The sequence below is a fragment of the Hyperoodon ampullatus genome (assembly GCF_949752795.1).
Source record: "Hyperoodon ampullatus genome assembly, chromosome: 1".
Taxonomy (NCBI): domain Eukaryota; kingdom Metazoa; phylum Chordata; class Mammalia; order Artiodactyla; family Ziphiidae; genus Hyperoodon; species Hyperoodon ampullatus.
Window position 1 is genome coordinate 159417007 of NC_136914.1, and position 23721 is coordinate 159440727.

Consider the following 23721-nt stretch of genomic DNA (forward strand, 5'->3'; position numbering starts at 1 on the left):
TAGTGAAGCCTGGTAAATAAGCATTTCCCAATGTTTAAGCATGCTTTACCCACCCACCATCACAGAGGAGGGAAACATTGTAAATCAAATTGCTACGCTTTGCTGCTCATCAGACATTGATTATTATTCTCCTGGGAAAGTGGAGAAAGTGGCTAATTGTTTGGATGCCTTTTGTGTGTATATTATCCATGAAGATTGCATACTTTATTGGTGAAGTTTTTTTTTTTAAACATCTTTATTGGAGTATAATTGCCTTACAATGGTGTGTCAGTTTCTGCTTTATAACAAAGTGAATCAGTTATACATATACATATTTTATTGATAGTTCATAAATTTGCAGATACTACAAGGGGGGAGAGGAAGTTCAGTGTGTGCCAAGAGCAGACAGCTTGGTTTATTTCCAACTGTATGGTATCCTAACGTTGTCTCTGGAAGGTGCTTTTCTTCCTCCCTTCCTCCGTCCCTCCTTCCCTTCCTCCCTCCCTTCCTTCCTTCCCTTCCTCCCTCCCTCCCCTCCCTCCCCTCCCTTCCTCCCTTCCCCATTCATTCCCTCCCTCCCTCCCTCCCCTCCCTCCCTCTTTTCCTCCTTCATTCCCTCCCTCCCTCCTTCATTCCTTCTCTCCCTCCCTCCCTCCCTCCCTTCCTCCCTCCCTTCCTTCCTCCCTTCCTCCCTCCCTTCCTTCCTTCCCTTCTTCCCTCCCTCCCTCCCTTCCTTTCTTCCTCCCTTCCTTCCTCCCTTCTCCCTCACTTCCCTCCTTCCCTTCCTTCCTCCTTTCCTTCCTTCCTTCCCTTCTTCCCTCTCTCCCTTCCTTTCTTCCTCCCTTCCTCCTTCCCTCCCCTCCTTCCCTCCCTCCCTCCCTCTCTTCCTCCTTCATTCCCTCTCTCCCTTCCTCCCTCCCTTCCTTCCTTCCTCCCTCCCTCCCCTCCTTCCTGTAAATACAGCTTTATTGAGGTATAAGTTACACACATTAAACTGCACATACTTAAAGCATACAATTGATAAGTTTGTATATATGTTTATATCCATAAAATTATCACTACAGTTAAGATAATTAATGTATTCATAACCTCCAAGAGATTTCTTTGTGTTCCTTTGTAATTCTTTCCCTCTTGTTCCTCCCCATTGCTTTCCCTCTTGCCAGGGCAACCACTAATCTGCTTTTTGTTACCCACAGATTACTTTAAATATTCTAGAATTTCATATAAATAGAATCATACAATATGTACTTTTTTGTTTTTGTTAATTTCTTTCACTCATTATACTTATTTTGAGATTCATCTACATTGCCATATGTCAGTAGCTCATTCTTTTGTATTGCAGAGTGGTATTCTATCATAATGGTTAAAGAACCACTTGTTTATCCATTCACGTGTTGATAGCGTTTGGATTGTTTCTAGTTTTTTGGCTATTACAAATAGAGCTGTATGAACATTCACATATAAGTCTCTATGTAGACAGAAGCTTTCATTTCTCTTAGGTAAAAATCTAGAAGTGGAATGGCTGAATCATATCATAGGTGTATATTAATTTAAGAAACTGCCACATTGTTTTCCGAAGTGGTTGTACCATTTTACATTTCCATCAGCAGTGCATGAGGGTTCCAGTTCTTCCACATTGTTATAGATATTTGATATGATAAGTTTTTAAATTTTATTCATTCCAGTGGATGTGCAGTGGTATCTCATTTTGGCTTTAACTTGCATTCCTTTATTGATTAATGATGTTGAATATCTTTTCATCTGTTTATTGCAATCTGCATGACTTCTCTGGGGAGGTGTCCAAATTTTTTGCCATTAAAATTTTTTTCCTTGAATTTTTAAAGATCTTTATGTATTCTTTAAACAACTTCTTCATCAAACATATATTTTTGCATATATTTTGCAAATACTTTCTCACTCTCTTAGTAGTGTTTTTAAAAGAGTGTGTTTTAAATTTCAATGAAGTCCAATTTATCAATTTGTTATTTTATGGATCTTGCTTTTGGTGTAATACCTAAGAAATCTTTACCTAACTCAAGGTCACAGAGATTTTCTCCTGTGTGTTTCCTCTTTCTCTTCCTTTTCATTCTTTGGTGCCAGGAGCAGAAGTGGTAGAGTTGGTTTCTAGATGTTAAGAGATTCCTGTTTTTTGCACTGAGCAGCTCTGTGCCATCTGGCTACTTGCCATTTGGATTTGAAGCATTAGAAAGACGGTGGGTGCAGGAGCCTTGAAAACTTGCTGTGAAACCTCGCATTCCAACAAAGAAAAAAGTCACTAATTGCTTTTAAAGAACTTATCAAGAAGGTTTCAGAGGTACTCAGTTGGTGTTTCCAAGAAAAAGCAAAAGCAGTTTTTTATAGTATTTTGAAATGTTAACCAGTGGCATTTATTATCTAGTAAAACTGGGAAATGGGAAGACCCTTCTTGGCATTTTAATCTTAAAATATTCAATATAATTAAGATATTATTTCTTTCAATTTGTGCTGTTCTCCCTAATTTGGATTGAGTATTTCTGGAATGTGAGCTTAGCTAGTGGCTCAAAATAAACAATCAATGTCGTGCTGAATGAACTGTTCTAAAGACTTAAAGTTAACGTGATAACAGCGCATGTTTCTGGGTTCCATTTGGTCACAATTTTTGAAAATACTTCCTGTGAATTTTAATTCTGGTATGAGCTCCATTTACTGAAATTGCTTTAATTCAAGGCAGACTTTATATGATGTTTTCCTAAACATCCTAGTGTTTTAAGTGACTAATACAGAAATGAACCCCCTCCTTGAAGCCACTTTTTTTAAAGCAAACCTCATACTGTGAGAACAAGAATTATTTGAAAAGTTTCTATTTAGTTAATGTAATTCTTATACAGCAGATAATCTAAAAGAGTTGCTTAGTTAATGCCATGTGATTGTTTTACTGGATATTTGTTCTGATGTTATTACAAATATTGCTCATTACTTTTGGGACTTTTGAGATCATTTTGCAGAAGTCATGTATATTCTGCATTCTTAAATTTAGATTTAAGTTTTGCATTTTCTGCACTGAGGAGGATGTCTATCTCTCAAGCTGGTTAAAGCAGTTTCAAAGGCAATCACAAAAGTTGTTTTGCTTTGGCAATATAAAAGCTAGCTGAAGGGTTTGGAAATGTTCATATAGGAAGGAGGGAGAGAGGGTTGAATTTCTTGCCATGGGCTACCACTAGAGCAACCATTAACAATTTAAACAAGGATGATTTTTTAAAGCAAAACTGTGCAAGTAAGGTTTCTTACCTTGAGGCAGGCAGAGGACATGGCTGGGCTCATACATTTTTAGCAGCTGACATATTAATGAAACTACTTGCATTGAAATGAGCTAAATTCTATTACCATTTGTGGCCTTCTAACTGATTTCTGAGGCATTTATTGAACTTCAAAAAGTGCTTCCAGAATCAATTAAAAATAATTTGTAGATTCAACATGTATGTACCCATGAACGGTCAACATTTATATTAACTTGGTTCATATCATGTCCAATTTTCTTTAAAGAGTTGGTATTTTGATAGCTAAACAATAAAAGAAATAAAATCTGCCAGAAATTGTAATGTAATTCAGTGAATTTTTCCAATTTTACTTTTCCTCTTTTGGGGGAAAACAATCACCAAAACATTCATTGGCCAAAAAGCCGTTTATTAGTTACCAACAAATAGGTAATCTGCAAAACTAGAGAGAATAACTTGTTTGGAACAACTGGGAAGTAACTGCATCATATAATAGTGGGAAGAAATGGAGTTCTTTAGTTTCTGAATCTGAAAGTAGCATTATTATCATATGGGAATTAGAATTTTGGAGTAAAATAGTGAATTTGTCACAGCACTGGTCTGTTCTGATTTTGGTTATAATAGTTTGCTTTTTTCTTTTCTAAACTACTTTTACATAAATTATCTTACTGAGCTCTCACATCAAATATTACTGTAAACAAAAGATAAACTAGAAACACAGAAAAGTTAGTTTGCACTAGGTAACATTGCCAGTTAGCAGAGAAATTGGGATAAGAACACTGTCTTTCTCTAATAGTTTTTTCCTCTGGAAGTTGATGCCAATTTTTTCTTTTTTTTTTAAAGCACTTCTTTCTGTTAATGGAATATCCAACTGTATGCCATTCTGCTTTTGTTAATATCCACCAGTAGATGAGAGTAAAAAATGAATGCCAGTGAACTTGGTGGCAGAAAAATGGAAACTTTGAAGAAGTCACATGTGCTGTCTAGACACCCAGTATCCTACTTAGAGAAAACATAGATGTTCTGCATCCCAAGGTTTAGGTTTAAGACTTTGGAGTTGCACTGAGTGTGCCTCTCACTGAAGCTTCTTTCAAGTGATCTTTCCAAGAGATTCCAGAGATGAGGCCTGTCTACTGTAGGATGGGCCTACCCCAAGGTCTGCTTCTGCATCAAGGTGTGTTTTTGCGTGCTCCAACCTTTTTGCAAATGTGAAGATCATGTCCTGATTGAAAAAGAAATATAACTAAATGCCTGTGACATATAGGGGATGTCAGGGACAGGAACTGAAGGGAAATTCTTAGGCATGCCTGGCGAATGTCTGCTGCAATCGAGAGTGTATCTGTGCTACAGTGGTCTATGCCATGTGACTTCATGAGGCTCCTAAGAATAACAAGAGGTAACAGAAAGATGCTTATTACTTCTCAGGAAAAGCAGTGTAGCCATTTGCTTACTCTCATGAGACCTAGGACTACACATAACATATTAGTCTATCCTAGAAATTTCCTTACCCATGATATAACTCAAAAGGAATACCATATTTCTTTAGTACAAGATGTCTTTTTTGAGTTTCCTGTCTCTTTTAGATAACAAAAGAATTGGCCCTGATTTTAGCCTGCAGCACATTTTAATGAATAGCTGACTTATTAGGACATTCTTATAATGAAATACCAACTTTCTTTGAGAACAAGACGGCTCAAAGTCCATCCTGATTTTCTCCAATGTGTCACCACATTTTAGAGAAAAAGTATATTTCTGACTCTACAAATCCAGTGACTCTCATACTTGGTTTAATGCTGTAGTGGACGTTTATTGTTGTTTTGGATTCTCCTTCTTTGGTAGCAGCACCTTGATATCAATGTGGCGAATTACCTTCTCCCCATGTGTGATGGTAAAAATGTATATCAGTATGCCTTCCCAGCTAAGTGCTCATCATGAGACTCAAGCCAGGCCTATCAGACAGCCTCTTGGGACTTTGATTCATGAGTGAATGACACAAGCATGAAACGCAAGCTTTGTGTAAATGTGGTCCAGTGGTGGCATCCTGACAGTAGTGTTGGGAGTTTCTGCTACTACACCCTAGAGCGCCCCTGTCTTCTGTCTTTTTTTCATAAGCTCACTTTCTCAGTCTTTAATCATTTCTGTGACCTACCCCATAAACTTAATAAATCTCCTTTCTGCAAAAGGGTTCACATTGAAGGAGCTCCTCAGTAAACTTTGGAGATGTCTGGGAAAGATTTCTGAAAGAGGTGCTATATAAGCCAAGTCCTAAAGGGCCAGGATAAGTTATTCACGTGGAGAAGGGTGGGTTTATTTTAAAGGTAGTGGGAGCAGTATGTGCAAAGAATGTGACACATGAGAAAACAGATGGCATATTTAGTAAAAGGCAAATTTTTCATGTGAGTTAGGAGAGATATTGAGATTGGGAGCATGGTCAAGAGTGAGGTCATTCAGGGAATTTTTGCCATGCTAAGGGCGTTATATTTTATCTTGAGAATACAGAAAACCGTTGAAGGGTTTTGGGCAGGGCAATACATGAGCACTATTGCTTTTTTTTTTTTTTTTTTTTTTTGCGGTACGCAGGCCTCTCACTGTTGTGGCCTCTTCCGTTGCGGAGCATAGGCTCCGGATGCGCAGGTCCAGCGGCCATGGCTCACGGGCCCAGCTGCTCCACGAAATGTGGGATCTTCCTGGACCACGAACCCGTGTCCCCTGCATTGGCAGGCTGACTCTCAACCACTGCGCCACCAGGGAAGCCCCACTATTGCATTTTGAATGGCATGCTGGAAATAGTGCGAGAATGGAGTGGGGAGGGGCAGGAAAGCCTGTGAAAGGCTAATGTTGTAGTCTTGCTGACAGATGTTAGTGACCTGGAAAATAGCAGTGGGGATGGGGAGAAATAGAGGAATTTGAGAGGCATGAGGAGGTTGAATCAATAGAACTTGATAAAGGATTTTATGAAGAGACTAGTGAAAGAAAGAGATAGTCACTGTTCAATCTTTGGATTTCTACCTTGGATAACTAAGTTCCTGAAGGTATCCTTTGCTGAAAGTAAGGACACAACAGGAAGGTCAGGTATGCGAGGAAGATTCATTTCGGACACAACAAATTTGATGGACTTATGCAACATTCAACTGGAGGTGTCCCATAAGCTGTTGTAAATGTGGGTCTGGACTCAAGAATGAGATCAGAGGTGGAGTTAGATACATCTAGAGATAGAGTCTCCTCTGCAAGTCACTCTTTCCCCAACTTCTTTCTAAGTGAGCATTCTCAAGGTCTCTGTGCTAGGAAATCCTTACTTCTCATGCTCCTACAAACACTCCCTGGACAATCTCATCCTTGTATATGAATTCTACTACCACTTGCAAATTGACTAAAAACAAAGCAAAACTCCCTAATCTACTTTCATAAGTTTTTTCTTGACGTTTCTATTCAACTATATTCTTAACATTTCCATCTGGTTGTCCTTACTGGTGCCTTCACTTTTAAGAATTTCAATATTGAATTCATCGTTTTTTCTCAAATACCTACTCTGAATGACAAAAAAGAAAGCTCTGCTTTTTTTTGTTTCTTTCACTTGTCACTGGCACTACCACTTGTCACTCAAGTGATCATCCAGTGATGGAGCTCCCTCTCCATGTATGTTTCCTGTTGATACTGTAACACATCACCATAAACTTAGTGGCTTAAACAATACCATTTTATTATCCTACAGTTCTGGAGGTCAGAAGTCTGCTGCAGATCTTACTTGGCTAAAACTAAGGTGTCGTCAGGGCTGTGTTCCTTTCTGAAGGCTCTAGGGAAGAATCAGTGTCCTTGCCACCTAGAGCTGGAGGACACCCGCATTCCTTAGTTCGTGGCCTTTCCTCCACTTTCAGAGTCAGCCACATCAAGCCAAGTCCCTCTTAGACTGCCATCTCTCTCTCTCTCTCTCTCTCTTTTTTTTCTTTCTGATTTCCTGTTTCACTTTTAAGGACCCTTGTGATTACATCAGACTTGCCCAGATAATCTAGGGGATTTGCCCAGATAATCTAGGGTAATCTCCTTATTTTACTGTTCATTCATTGGCCCCTTAATTCCATGTACAAACTTAATTCTCCTTTGTTTTATGACATGACACATTCACAGGTTCTGGGGTTTAAAACTAGGACATTATGGGGGACCATTATTCTGTTTACCACCCTCCCCTTCTCTCTCGTTAACTCACCTACTCACCCCTTCAGCATACCTTATCCTGCTCTCTGTTTCTTCATTGTATTTATAATTACCTAACATGTTGTAAATTTACTTGTTTATTTTCTGTTTCCTCCACTGGAATGCATCATAAAGCATTATAAGGCAAAGACTTTGTCTTGTCCATTGTCGTGTCTAGAGCCATGCCAAAAACATAGTAGGTGCTCAATAAATATTCCTTGGATAAATGAATGAATAAAAATCTAATTTGTCACTGAAGACTGTGAATTTGACCTTGATAACATGTTTCACATATCCATTCTGTTTTATTCATACTCACTGTCACTTGTGTTTTGTCACACGAAAAATTAACACTCATATTTTTCTTGGAAGACTTCACTATTTCAGTAGATTCCTAGTTAGTGTGTGTACCTCCAGTTTCTGTACCCTGTTTCTTTTTTCTTTTTTTTTTTGATAATTTTGTTATTGTTATTTTTGACCATGTAAAACATATTAATATTCTCATTTTATAAATTTACTGGGAAGATTAAATTAATATGTGTAACCTGCTTCAAACATTGCTGAATACACTGATGTCTGATAAATGTTAGTTATTATTATTACTATTCTTCTTCTAGATGCTGAGCTTTTTATAGGAAAGTACTGTTGGCCATTCAACTCTGTATCCCCAGAGCCAGATACAAATTTGACACAAGTGATCAATAATATTTTTTTGAACAATGAATATGTATTAGTTATTCTCAGAATGTCAGGACCTAATTAATGGATAGACACTAATCTAGAAATGACTTGTGAATAGATTTGAAAATTTGCACAGTTTACCTCTTTTCATTTTCTTTTTCCCTGCTCTGTGAATTAGGATCTTGAGCTTATTTCTTGGATAGAAGGCACTCAGTATATAATTAGATGGTGTTAATGAACTTGGAATTTAATGAACAAAAACTAATTTGTTGGGAATTATTCAGTAAACAAATATTTATGGAGGGAGTAGTATGTGTGGGACCACCTTTTAGGTGCTGGAGTTAACAATGTGGCATTCTCCACAATCGGAACCAGGCACGGTTATTTTAATCTATAGTTAAGTAAACAACAGAAGCCTGGTACTGCTTTGTTTCCTTCTCACTACATCTTCAGGGACAACCTTTCACCAGAGTGAATAAGGGAACAACCCAAGTCCACTGTTCCCTGCCAGGTCCCACGTTGTTTGTCCCCAGAATGAGTGCTGTTGACCTTGTGGTTGGTTTCATCTGAACTTCCCCGTTCAGCTTACTGACCATGGATCGCTTGCAGGGCTGGGTGTCGTCTTCTCTCTTCCCTGTTTCTTCTGGCTCTTAGCTCTGTTAGATTCCCTTTTCTTCCCCAACAGGAAAGTCCTTGAAAAAACATGATCTAAAGTGACTGGTAATTCTCCTAATTTTCAGTCTTTTTCATAAGGTTTTAGAGAAATCTGGGTTTTCGAACCACTATTCCAGAAAGGAGTGCAGCTCTTGGCTGGCTAGCCCTCTTATTGCATCTATTTCCATATCTTTGGCATATAATCGACATTCATAAGTAAAAGCTGGCTTATATGAATCCTGGTTCATCTGTAAGTACTGACTCCTTAGATCCCTAGGATTGAATATATCACCATATGCCCATTCCAGAATTGTATACTATTCTTCTGTTCTACAGTTGCAGTCTACCCAAAGCTTAGGGTAAGAACTCTGATTATATTCTTTTTTCCCTGTCAGGAATAATTCATCCTATTCTAATTTTCTAATCAGCACCCTCTGTGTGAAATAATCCCTTTAATATTTCAGTATGGATGTCTAATCTGAGATATGTCATATGTGCCACTTTTATTGTTTGAGCAGCCCTCTTCCTGCTTAGCAACACTCAGCATCTTAGCCATCCATCCCTGGTATACCTCCCTTTGCCTGTTTCCTCATATGTAAAAGAGGGGTAGTGGTATGAGTATCTAGCTCATGGGCTTGATGCATGGATTAAAATGAGTTAATAATATGTGTTTTCCTTAGCATGGTGCTGGAATTCTGTAAGTGCTCAATAAATGATAGTTATTATCATTCCTATCATTAATATTACTCTTGGTCCCCAAGGGATAGAAATATTTTAGTTGTAAGTATTCCTAATGTATTCCTTCATGTAACTGGGATATTATAGGTTAATTTAAACATTTTAAAATCTTTAAATACTTTTAGATTTACAGAAAATCACAAAGATAGTATGGAAATTTCCACACCCAGTTTACCCCATTGTGAAATCTTACATTTCTACAGTACAGTTGTCACAACCAAGAAACCAACACTGGTACATTACTATTAACTAAACTTCACACTTAATTCAGGTTTCAGTAGTTTTTCTCTAATATCCTTTTTTTTTTTTTTTTTTTTTGCCTATTTCAAGATATCATCCAGGCTACTATATTACACTTAATCATCGTGCCTCCTTGGTCTCCTCTTGCTGGTCTCCTCCAGCTTCTCAGACTTTGTTTATGATGATCTTGACAGTTTTGAGGAGTACTGGTTGGGTATTTTGTAGAATGTCCCTCATTTAGGATTTGTCTAATGTTTTTCTCATGATAAATCTGGAGATACGTGTTTCTGAGAGGGAGACCATAGAGGTGCCGTGCTCTTCTCATCACAGCAACTTAAGGGTCCATACTATCAACCTGACTTATCATTGTTGATGTTGACCTTGATCATCTGACTTAGATAGTGTTTGTCAAGTTTCTCTACTATAAACTTAGTTTTTTCCTCCACCTTTCCATATTCTGTAAAATCAAATCACTAAGTGTGGCTAACATTCAAGGAATGGGGAGCTCAGGTACCTTACTTGTGGGGAATATTTATGTAGATTATTTGGATTCTTCTGTAACTGAGATTTGTCTTTGCTCCCTAATTTATTTATTTATATATTTATTCAATCATTTATTTATAACAGTTTGAACTCATGGACCTTTATTTTATAGTTTGGGTTATAATCCAATACTACATTATTTTGTTATTTGGTTAAAATTATTCAGTTTTGGCCATTGAGATCTTTCAGCTTGGTTCCTGTGTCCCTTTGACATGCTCCATCACTTTGTTTTTTGAGTGCTTCCTTGTTTTCTAGCACTGCACATTGCTCTGACTTGCCTGTATACTCCCGGACCCAGCCCTAGCATCATCTGTTTCTACATGTAACCCCGGTTCCTTTTATTGGAGAATGTATTAGAAGCCAAGATCTGGGCACTGGGTGATTAGCTTTTGATGATTTTTTAAATTAATTAATTAATTTTTTGCTAGTGGCAGCAGGCTTCACTTTGTTTCATACATTTCTTTACAGTAGCCTATGGGTCAATCCTACCTCTTTTACAAATTACCAGAAGATGTTTCACTCTCAACACTTTTTGCCTCAAAACAATTTAATAAACACTTGGTTCATATTGCTTGGGAGAGTTAAATTCAATTATATTCTATTTTCTTCTGTTTAGGCACCTAGATAATTTTTATGCAATACCAAGGTATATATCATTTATTTCTCCTCTTGCCCTCAATCCCACTCTCCCAAGGAGTTACAACTATAGTCAATTATTTCACAACCCATCTGTGGTGTCCTACTGTTCAGGTAAAATGTACAACTCTTTATAAAAGGCCCTGAAGTTTCGATGCCTGTACTAGGAATTTACTGTACAAAATGGAGTCACAATAAATGCAGTGGACACTTGATAAGAGATACATGCTGAAACTTTAAAAATCCCCCAATTTGGTAACACAATATACTCTGTAAACAATTATTAGTGGAAAGCAATAACGCCTGTTGAGAAATTGTGGTTATCTAAGTGACTTGCTGAAGACTCAGGTTCAAAACTCAGGAAAACTAGAAATTAGTACACACCATAAACCTTTAAGGAATGTGCAAAAATTTTAAATTTCATATCAAATCTAAGGATGTCAAAGACTTAATATTTTTTAATTTTTATTTTATATTGGAGTATAGTTGATTAACAATTGTGTGCTAGTTTCAGATGTACAGTAAAGTGATTCAGTTATACATATACATGTATCTATTTTTCAAATTCTTTTCCCAGTTAGGTTATTACAGAGTACTGAGCAGAGTTCCCTGTACTATACAGTAGTCTTAATTTGATAGAGAAGGAGAACCCCACATCTCATTTGGAATACATTTCTTGAACCCTATTAAAACCAGCTATTGTGATGAAAAGATAGAAGATGCATCACCTTGCTCTTGCCTCCAGCTTGATTGTGTCCCCATCTTCCCACAGTTGGCTGGAAAGCTAGACAGAATGTGAGGTTGGCAGGAATGGGAATTAAAGAAGAAGATACTGTTTGGAAGATGTAAATAATGTAAGTGGGTAGGGATAAAAATGTTGTGGCAAACACAAACAAGGTAACAGTGAAAAAAAAATGACTCAGGAATAGGGATTCTGTTCAAGAAATAGGGTGCTCTAAAGTAGGAGGGCCTGAAGGACAGGGGTTATAGGTTCAGAGTAAAGTGAAATTAAGGGATAAGCTATGTATGGAAAGAACATTCCAGGTACATGGAACAGAAAGTACAAAGGCCTAGAGGCTTTGCTGATAAAAATACATTCTAATTGCCAATAATTTCTAGATGCTTCTTAGGAATTTATAGTTATGGACTCTCTCTGAGAAATTTAGTCTAGTTCTAAAGTTTGTGGAGTCATGGAGATGTTCTTGAAGCAGGATGTTGTCATATATTCTTGATTTTGAACAGGTAAATTCATTTTTTCTTTCTTTGAAATTTTTCTCAAATAAACATTTTTAGAAGTATTGAGAGAAAATTAATACAGCAACGATTGACTTCATTGCCTACTCCTGGAAATTCTTTAGTTCCCCAAGAAAATCTGGGGGACTTTCCTCTAAAACACACAGCTCTGTAAAACGTTTTTCACTAATTCTCAACAGTGGGTTAAATCTTGCCATCAGCATGTCCAGGGAAGCTTTTGTAAGCCTGTTTATTTGTAACAGTTGTTAGAATTTGACATTTGATTTAACTTACCCATATTTTTGGAGACTGTAAACTAAGAAAGCATCTGAAATATGCATACACTTGTTATGAAGAAAGATACAGATATACGGGTAGGATTAAAAAAAAAAGCTTTCAGTAAAACTCTTTCTACTTTAGGTTTGAAAAGACTTGATACTTTTCTAAAGGTTCTCAGCCAGCTGATTTCAGTCCAGGAGGCTAAAAGGAACATAATAAGAAACCTGTTCTTGTAAAATGTTCAGTCTGTCTGAAACAAGTTTGAGCAGGAAGCATTTGTGAGAAGCCTGTTCTCTGAGTCTCCCTCCTGGTTCTTCATTCCAGGAAGTTTGCTCCACACCCAAATGAGTATCTGAAACTTCAGTGATTTTCCTGTTTCATACTAAGACTATTAAATGGAAAGTAGGAAAGTGAGTCCAACTTCTCAGTATAGTCTAATGACATAGCAATTCTCATTTGCTTCTGATGATATTGTTTGGATCAATTCCATGTGGTTTTGTCCTTCTTTAGAGCTGAACTTTGATCTCCTAAACTTAGGGATACCGCAATTATTTCATTCTCCTGCCACCATTGTAAACCCTGTGTACTGGCGAACTAAAAACCCAAACCAGGCCCTAGGAATTCTTTACCCAGAGTTTACCAGCTCATGCCTCCAACATTTATTCAATTTTTATACTATGAATAAGTCAAAGTAATTACTCTTAATAATCCTCAAAATACAGAAAGCAAATACTTTTATAAAAGATTATTTTTTTCCAGATGTAGATAATAAAATACAGAAAGTCACGCCTTGTTTACAATCAGATGATTATTTTAGTGCAAATTTTATGTTCACAAGAATTACACTGCCAATAATAATATTAGTAATAACAATAGTAATAATAAATAAGTAACAAATAATAAATAATAATCTCTAGTCATTCAAAACTACATATACTGAGAACCCACTGTATGGTAAATACTATAATAGATGAGTATGTATGTATGAATATAGAAGAACCAAGGAAATAGGTGTTTTATTTTGAGGCATTTAATAATAACAATACTTGTTGAGTTAATGTGTGCCAGCTATTGAGCTAAATCTATACATTAAATAATGTGATCCCAATAACCAGCCTAGGAGCTAGGATAGGTGCTGTTGTTTTCTGCATTTTACAAATAGGAAATTAAGGTTTAGGAAGATTAAATGAATTGTCTATGGTCAAGCTAACAGGAAGTGATGGAAGTAGGATTTGAATTTGATTTTTTTTGACATTACAGCCTGTAAATTTTTCTTTGAACATTTACTTTTATTTCCCTGCAAGTTTACATTCTAGTTGAGGATTCAGGACATACACATGAAATAATGCTTGTCAAACAATACATAAATGACCATGAGTACTTATAACCCAGATTATTAAAATCAACAGAGCATGCCCAAATGAAGATGTAAGTCACACTGGAAGCATTTCCTACAGAAAGTAAATTTGAAACTGTATGGGCAGCTGTGAACAAATATATTTTTGTGAAGATAGTAAGAAATAGAATGAAAATATTATGTTAAAAAGATAAACCTTCACTTTTTTAAAATACATAGTTTAATTGGGGGGAATTGACATAATATCATATTAGTTTCAAATGTACATCATGATTCGATATTTGTGTATATTGCAAAATGATCGCTACAATAAGTCTAGTTAACGTCCATCACCATAGATAGTTACAGTTTTTTTCTTGTGATGAGAACTTTTAAGATCTACTCTCTTAACAACTTTCAAATATACAAAATTGTATTATTAACAATAGTCACCATGCTGTACATTACATCCCCATGACTAATTTATAACTGGAAGTTTGTACCTTTTGACCCCCAAACCTTTACTTAATAGATAATTCTAGGTGCCTAGAAAACAAAACAACAAAAATTATATCATCTTATATCTGTTAATATGCAAAAGTTTAAGAAAACATAATTTGATTTCATTTGTAGATTAATGGTCCTTAATGTGATAAGATCATCTTTAATACAAATAAAAAGGAACTAGAAGAATCTTCAGTATAAAGGCTTAGAAAAAGTACAACATTTGAAAACCTCAACATTTAATATATGCTGAAGTAATGGACACTCCACAGTTTTGTCACGAATTCATTCTAAATTGTCTACGAAATCATCAGAACCCACAACCGCTTCCCCATCCTACCCCACTTCACCCAATTCCCACCACACACACACAATGCTCTTGGTGTTGAAAAGAAAGAAAAAGATATCCCACATTACAGGTATGATTTCCATAATCATGGACAGAACTCTTCCGAACATTCACCAACTAACTCCGTCCTATGAGAGTATATCTTAATTTACTTGTTTCAAGTTAGATCTTTGTCAGTAGGGACTTCTAGTGTTGTTTTCTATTTCTATCATTGTCAAAGGTGATATATTACACCTCTCTATTTTATTACTGCATCTTTCATACTCAAGAATTCAACTTTTATCCGATTTCTTTTAGAGGAAGTGTGTATGTTTTTAATAAGGAATGTCTCCAAATCATAGGAATTCCTCTTGTCTACTTTCCCCTTTTTCAGAAAAGCATGTTTAGATGATTTAACCAAGGAGAGAATTGGAGGAAAAGCAAGTTAGAATATTCTAGGCAAAGAATAAAATGAAAACATTTTTTAGAGAACAAAAGCATGGTGATGTGATACTGACAGGAATGAAGGATGCAACAGAGATGTGCCTTTACAATGATGTAAAATGCTACCAAATCTTCAGTCATAATATTCAGGGATTAATGGATTTGAGTGACAGTATAAACTATGAGTCATAGATTTCTGTGTTTCTCTGTAGGAAGTCTTAGCAATTTTGTATATTTTACAATATATAGGGGAGAATATATGTAATCTTTTAAAAGATCATCTCCTGAATTTACCAAACAAAAAAATTTTAAAGAGCAGTTGTCTAAGAGGTAATGCATAAGAAGAGCTTTGTGATGGCAGAAAGAAAGTTATCACTAGAAAGAGGTGACAGGGAAGAATCGAGTAGCTCCAAGCCAGAAGGAGAAAATAGTGATTGAGAAGACAAAGGTTCATCCAAGGAATAGACTAGATTGATACCAGGAAAATTATTTGTTTTTAATGCAAATATCCTATCTTGGAGTCAACACCTCTCCTAGTCATCTGGATTAATTTAACTTTTTTGTAATGCATTTTAATGCTCTTCATCAATGCTAAAATACCAAATATATATACACTTGCTAGTGTGTGGTCCCACGTCGGGATGGGATGGAAATAAACTTCAGGATTACAAGTCACTTTGGGGCCCTGTGTGCCCCAATAATATTTTATTCTTGATCCTACATACTTATTGTTGTTTGCAGAAGAACAAAAAAAGACGTGGAATCCCTTTTTAGTATTGGAATCATTTGTACCTCATATGTGGCATATTTAATAAATTTAAATCTCAGAGCTATTCCACCTCTTATATTTCTTTAAATTTGAGCATTCATTGCAAGGCTAGGGTTAGGGTTAGCTATTTTAGAGTAAATATTGAAGTTGAGTAACAGAAGCAAACAGAAAATAGACATTGAAAAGATGTTTGTTCCTTCCCTAAATTAATTTAACAAAAAGAGTAACATCAAGCTTTCAGTCATGTTGTGTCAAGCATTTGTTTTTTTTTTTTAAATAGAAAGCAAAAAGTAAGATGGCAAACCTTCTTAACTAAAATCTTAAAGTATTATATTTGAGGAGATTTAGAACCAGAGAGAAAGATTTCTGTGTATATTAGAATGGAACCTATGCCATCTTTGATTTCTTTCATCAGTGTTTTGTAGTTTTCTGAGTACAAGTCTTTCGCCTCCTTAGGTAGGTTTATTCCTAGGTATTTTATTCTTTTTGCTGTGATGATACATGGGATTGTTTCCTTAATTTCTCTTTCTGATTTTTTGTTTTTAGTGTATAGGAATGCCAGAGATTTCTGTGCATTAATTTTGTATCCGGCAACCTTACCAAATTCATTGATTAGTTCTAGTAGTTTTCTGTTGGCATCTTTAGGATTTTCTATGTATAGTATCATGTCATCTGCAAACAGTGAAAGTTTTACTTCTTCTTTTCCAATTTGTATTCCTTTTATTTTTTTTTTCTCTGATTACCATGACTAGGGTGAACTGAGAGTAGCATTGACATATATACACTACCAAACGTAAAATAGATAGCCAGTGGGAAGCAGCAGCATAGCACAGGGAGATCACCTCGGTGCTTTGCAATGACCTAGGGGGTGGGATAGGGAGGGTGGGAGGGAGGCTCAAGAGGGAGGGGGTATGCGGACATATGTATGCATATGGCTGATTCACTTTGCTGTACAACAGAAACTAAAACTAACACAGTATTGTGAAGCAATTATACTCCAATAAAGATGTATTTAAAAAAAAAAGAATGGAGCTTAGTTTTTCTTGACTGTAAAAACAACTTTATAGTAAGACTTCACAAATTTAAAACAGGTTGGTTGTGGATGGATAGGTTAAGACATGAGATTAGGTAATCTGAATTCATGTGTTCATTCAAAAATTTTCCAGTGAGAATTTTCTTGAGTTCCAGACTTTTTGCCAAGTCCTGGGGATAGAATGGTGAACAAAGCCAACATTTGCCTCTGCCCTCTTGGAGCTGGTAGTCTAGAAGGAAAGACAACATTAGTTTATCAATAAACACATGAAATTGCAATTGTGAGAAGGGCTCTGAAGGGGAGATTCTGGGAGAGCTTGGAATAAGGGGATTTGAAATAGTTGTGGTGTCAGGAAAAATTTCCTCAATGAAGATGCCTAATGAGATCTGTAAGTTGAGTAAGTGGATAGGTAAGGAATGGAAATAGGAGGAGAGATGGAGTATAGTGAGCTGCTGAGCAATGTCAGTGGGGAGAGTGGAGACTGGGGAGGTTGGTAGGAAGCCGACAACACAGGTCCTTATAGTTCATGTCAAGAATTTATCTTGATCCTAAAAATGGTGGGAAGGATTGAAAGACGTGAAGCAGGTAGGTGACTGAACTGGATTTTGCCTTGCCTTTTGAAACATCCCTCTGGCTGCCTTGAGGAGAATTGACTGGAGCTGGTTTGGGTGGGTGGGTGTAGGGGGGAGATGGGAAGGTGTCGGGGGTGGTTAGGTTAGAACAGGGGAGTCCCAGCAGGAACTTACTGGGGAAGCCTAGACAAGAGATAGAAGTCACCTGTGTCTGCTTGCAGGTGGGCATGTAAGGAAGAGAAGGAATTCAAAAGATATGTAAGAGATAAAATGACAGGACCTGATGATAGAGGTGATATGGGCTTTCTGTGTGTGTGTGTGTGTGTATGTATTTCAAAGTGTTGCTTTATAAAAGATGCTGAAATAGAGCAATTTTTATGGTTAATTTCCCTTTTTAAGCAAATCTTCACTTTTTCTTGTACTTTCCCTACTAGATACGGTGGTCAAAATTTTCAGGTAAACACAAAATATGTGATGATTGAGTAAAAATGTAAGGGGAAATTTCTCTTTATTGAAATGATTTTGACCATCAGTTTAAAATAACTATAGCACATGTACTACAGTTTTCTTAAATGTGAATTATGCCAGACCTCCCTGAACTCCTAATCAAAGAAGTCACTTAAATAATGACTAGGTTATAACAATATATTACAGTTAAATTTGACAATAGAGAAGAATTAAAAGTGAAGAATGCTGAATAATGTTTGTTATTATCCAGGTGAAGCATGAATGATTTAGGGTCAGACTGAAAAATGATATTGGAAAAATGACTGGTTTCAGAAATTGAGGCTTAAAGCTACTGGGTTTCTTTGGTTTATTCATTTCTTTATGTCATGATCATACCATCCTTTTTGATAAATTTTGCAGTTTTTATGATTCTGACTTGTGGAGTAGTTAAAAACGTGTGAATTTTACAGGAGTGGTGTTTATTGCAGTATCTAGTTTTAAACCTGAATCATGCCTCGCTCTTTAAGATTTTTGTTACATTTTTGTGACTTTTCTGAAGATTAAATAAAATAATGGGTAAAGGGCTTACAAATGCTGTACCTATAGTAAGCCCTCCAGAATGTTGCTTCTGTTCATTATTATTCACACAGGTAATTCTCCTGAAGAGTCAAGTCATTTGTCTACCTGCAAGCGTTGAGAGAAATTTAACTGCTGTGAGAAATGTTTGGCATTTTTTTAATGTTGATTACTTTGGCCTCATTTAACTCTTGTATTGTTCTTTAATGTCCTGTATTTATGTCTTGGGCCCCTAATTAGACTCTAAGGAGTTTGAGAGCAGAGATCTTATTGGACTTCTCTTTTTATATCCCTCACAGAACTTAGTACCATTCCTTGTGTGTAACAAATGTTAAATAAATACATGTAGATGGAAAAAAAAGTGTGAATTATAATTAAAATTTCCATGTGCTCTTTACATTCTCTCATAAGTTTTATTTAGTTAGCAGTTAAGTGATTAACCTATTAAATATAACTTTAATAGCCCAGTTGCCTGTATGGTGTCTGCCACTGTATGTTTTATGTAAGAAAAAGAAATCTTGGCGATTTATAGTTCTGTAGTATCAGGCATGCTGTTTATTGAATAACTGGTGATGGATTGTATCTATAGGAGACAGCCAATGTCTATGGAACATGAACATTTAGACATTCTGGATAACATTTGGAGGTAAATTAAATCTCCTTTTGAAAATAAGGAGTAATGCAAAACGGCATGTGTTTTAAAGGATGAACTAGGTTACCACAAAGCACTGAAATAAATTAAGATTTTAAGGAATGATAGCTAGGACTTTAGTTGACTGAGATGGCCAGGTCTTGTCACCACCCCGGCTAAGTGTTCTGGCAGTTTTGCAGTGAGTGATATGTTTTCTGAAATGTATCACTGAGGTTCCAGGATTCTAAATGAAGCTAGTGTACTATGTATGACTGCATTACCTCAACCTGCTCAGAGCAGGAGGGGCATTTTAAAACACACTACAACAACTCTCCCACTCATTCTTTCATCTGCTACATCTTTTTTTTTTTTTAATTATATGTCTGTCATTGAAAATGAGTTACAGGAAATCACATGGCAACCCAGAGAGGTTCTGAGAAATATTTTGCTTTGACTTTAAGCCTATACAGTTTTCCTTGAAAGACAAATAGATATTTTAATTGATGTTTTCCATCCTAAATGATAAATTTGGCTTGGAATGTCTTTCTGTATATTACTGTTCAAAGGCTTTGTTTCTTAGAACAAATATGAGATATCAATGTCATGGATAGGGACTTTTAAAAATGGCTGCCCCTGTGACACAGAGCCACTGTAGCCCAGGCTTCCTATTTGTGCTGTCTTTCTGACAGCAATATTTCTTTCTGCCTTTCTGACAGCATTATTTCTGGGAAATCAAGCTAATTTCTATTTTTCTTTCCCTGTTGAAAGGATTACTCATCCTCCTTCTCCACTCCTGTATGTCCTTGTCTCTTATTAAGTTAATCTATAATAATAATCCATGTGACTCCTTTGAAATTGTTTTTCTTTAACAAATGGTATCAGCTCTTTTTTTTATAGATAAGACTTTTAAAAATATTTAATTTATTTATCATTTATTTTTGACTGCATTGGGTCTTTGTTGCTGCACATGGGCTTTCTCTAGTTGTGGCGAGTGGGGGCTACTCTTCATTGCGGTGTGCGGACTTCTCACTGTGGTGGCTTCTCTTGTTGCAGAGCACAGGCTCTAGGCACGCGGGCTTCAGTAGTTGTGGCATGGTGGCTCAGTAGTTGTGGCTTGCGGGCTTTAGAGCACAGGCTCAGTAGTTGTGGTGCACAGGCTTAGCTGCTCTGCGGCATGTGGGATCTTCCCGGACCAGGGCTCAAACCCGTGTCCCCTACATTGGCGGATGGATTCTAAACCACTGTGCCACGAGGGAAGCCCTCTTTTTTCTTTTTTTCTTATTTAACTCCATATATTGATGTTTGGTTCAGCTTCTATGACATTTATGAACTCTTTTTCCTAATTCTTCCTTTACCTTGGAATTTTTCTTGACTCTAAGGAAAGAAACACTTATTTAAGACTTCACATGTGCCCAGTAGTACTTATAATGCATGTTGTGTTATGTTTTTAAATTTGTAAAGTATCTCTGTAAACTTAATCTCATTTTATTTTCTTGAAATGGTAGTTGTAATTGTCTTCATTTTATAGCTGAAGAAATCAGGGTTTAAAGCAATTAAGTAAGTAATCTGTCCATGGTGATAATTTTGGAAAATGGGAAAGTCAGGGCACAAGCTGAGTACCATTATTATTTAAAAAATATATAGTTCACAAATTTTAAATATTTAATAAGTGCCTGTTATACGTAGAGTGATGGCCTTGGTACTGGGGTAGGAGTTAATATATAAAGTCTCTGCTTTCATACAGTTCATATTCCAAGATGGGGTTTTATTGACTCAATTTTTTTTTTTTTTTTGCTAAAAATACAAAACCATTGTGACATCATGTACATAATCAGTTTAGTGTGAGTTACCCTAAACATGGAGATCCTTTTTTTAAGAAAAGACTATCATATTAGGGTGACTACTGAACATACATACCATGTACACATTTTCTTTATATGGAGCTAGAATGGAGCTTGCAGGTTTTTCCATTTGACTGACAGTGTGTATTTTCAGAACAATTGGTTGAGCTGAGGGACCCTGTGACAACCATTAAATGGAGCCAGGTTAAATGATCTGTACAGAGAATGGCCTCTGAGCCTTGGCTAAGCATTGAACCCCATGATGGGCCAGCTAATAAAGCATGCCAGGAGACCATGCCTAGGTTTTGCTGGAGAGCTTATGCCGACTTTGTTGACACTGATATAATTGTTCTGTTAACTTATTCAAGCAATACTTCTTCTTTCTAACCCCCAACACAGAGCAAGAATTCTAATAATATCTACGCCATCTTAATACATCCCACAAAATAACAAGTTGTGTATTCTGTGAGTTAACTGTTCCATGTCCTGTAATCATGTAGCTGGAAAACAACTTGGCAACCCCAGGTATGCTGGAAAAGGTCTTTTTCCCTGAGCTCTTCTCTGAGAATTCTTAAGAGACAAAATTTCCAAGTAAAATTCTACAATAACATAAGTTTACAACACTTATTCACATGGAAAATAGCTTAGAAGGAATTTGCCATCACGATTCAAACTCTGGTATGATATAGTGGAAACAAAATAATTACCCAGAATTTTAGAGTATTTCCCATATTTTAAGTTTCTTTGAAAATGATACTGTATTTTGGAGGCAGTGAATCTATGGGGAGTCTAAAAAATAATAGGGAGGACCCAAATTTGATGCTTATTGGCTGTTGCCACAATTTGAAACAAGAAAATGATAAACACCATACAGAAAATTAGAAGGCTACATTATTAGACGTTTTAATTATCTTGGACTCATGGAGTATTCTGGAGTTATCTTTGCAACTAATAAATTATTTTGATACTGGTATTGTGATATAGAGGCTTCTTTCAAATAAGCAAACACAGCCCCTTAGGCTTGGCGCATGCAAATGATAGTACAAAGATGCCTGCCTTTTAGGTCAAATTTTGCAGGAGGAAAACATTGCAGTTCTACGCAGTTCCAGCAGGGGTCAATATGTTTTCATCATTACATACTGAATGCTCAGTGAGCAAGCGGCAAAAGTGTTGATCCTAATTGGAGCAGACACAAGGATCTTCTATAATCCTCTGACATCCTTTTCAAATAATAATTCTTAGGTGGGTGGTGGGCTGGTGGCTGCAACACCAGTGCAGTCTTCTCTACAGTGAAGCCTAACCATTGTCAATTATTTTTGATGTATGCTAGCTTAACTTAAGTCTCCTTCTTACTGGCTTTTCCATCCCACAGAAGGGTATTGCTCCTCCTAATTATTGAGACACAGTACCCAGGATGGTCAGGACAAGTGTGTTATTTTGGCTTAATGCACTCTCTCAAACCCACTGCCTTCTTTTTCAGCCTCCCTGTGTTCTTCCTGCTCAGCACACAGAGCAAGCTTATACCTTCAGTCAAATACCTTAAGATTATTTTACTTACACCCTTAATTGCTAGTCATTTGACTTTTAACTCGTTCAATGCCAGCACTTGGAGAAAACTGGAGATACAATGATGAATATATAGATAATAGTTGCATGTATACAGCTGCCAATAGGTTCATAATTGAGAGTAAATCCTGCCTCCATCCCAGACACTTTCTCATAATTTGTTTAGGGGCTCTGCCAGCCAGTGGTATTCAGGGAGCAAACTGTCATCCTTCACGTGCATTTTAAGGAATGCTGGTTGCCCGAGTCTCCAACTGTCACACAGAAGCTTGAGCTCTTTGAGTCAAAAGAAAAAAAAAGAAAAAGAAAGGCACGCATGTCCTGCCCCACATTTGTAAGCTCATATTTTACTCTCCTTAGCCCTGACTGCAGCCCTTCCTGTTGAGCAGGGGAGTGAATGTCTCCACGCACAGACATTTTCAGAAATTCAATTCTGGAGAGCTGAGGGGTATCGAGGCAGGAATGTATTAACAGGACACTTGGAAGGTGGTTAACTGCTTGAGCTGCCTGTGCTGGAGCGAGAAGGAGGGAAGAGCACATCTGATAGAGCTCCAGCTCCACAAGGCTAAACCCAAGTGGGATTTCAAAGCCATGCCCTCATGTATCTCCGAGGCAGCGGGGGGAGACGGCTGGTGGTGGTGGGGAGGGGATGTCTCTTGGAAGGTGAAACACAAGTTGTAAAGGTGAAGTCAGAGTTAGCCCAGCAAAACCAGCGGAGACTCATCTGGGTTTAGGTTCGTAACCACTGGGATCGTTTTCCACTTATTATAGTATAGAGTTTGAAAGGTGCCTAAAATTAAATACTCCACCACAGCCTGAAGCGTCAGAGTCAGATAGCAAGGAATCTATTTAAATATACATGTAAGTACATTTAAAATATCCTCTCTAAAAATGTGTGGAAGGTTTTTACTTGCAAAGATTTTACCAGTACCCTTTAGCACATCAATAACAAAAACAAATCCAGCCATCTCTATTATTCTTGATCCATCTTTCTTTAAAGCTCATATTGGCATCCTTAAGCAAGATAGGTGGTAAAATTCTTGGATGGGACTACTCTTTATCTCTTTCATTTTAATTCTTTATTTACTTAAAAAACAAAACTTAGCTTCCTCAAATTAAGGGAAAGGTATGAAGCATAAAAGCTGTAAGTTGATGAAGAAGACAACAGTAATTTCAGCTTGGGTCTGACAGCCACCTGACAGATGATACTCATGTCTCTGATGGGTAGTCAGAAGAAGTTGGGAGGAAT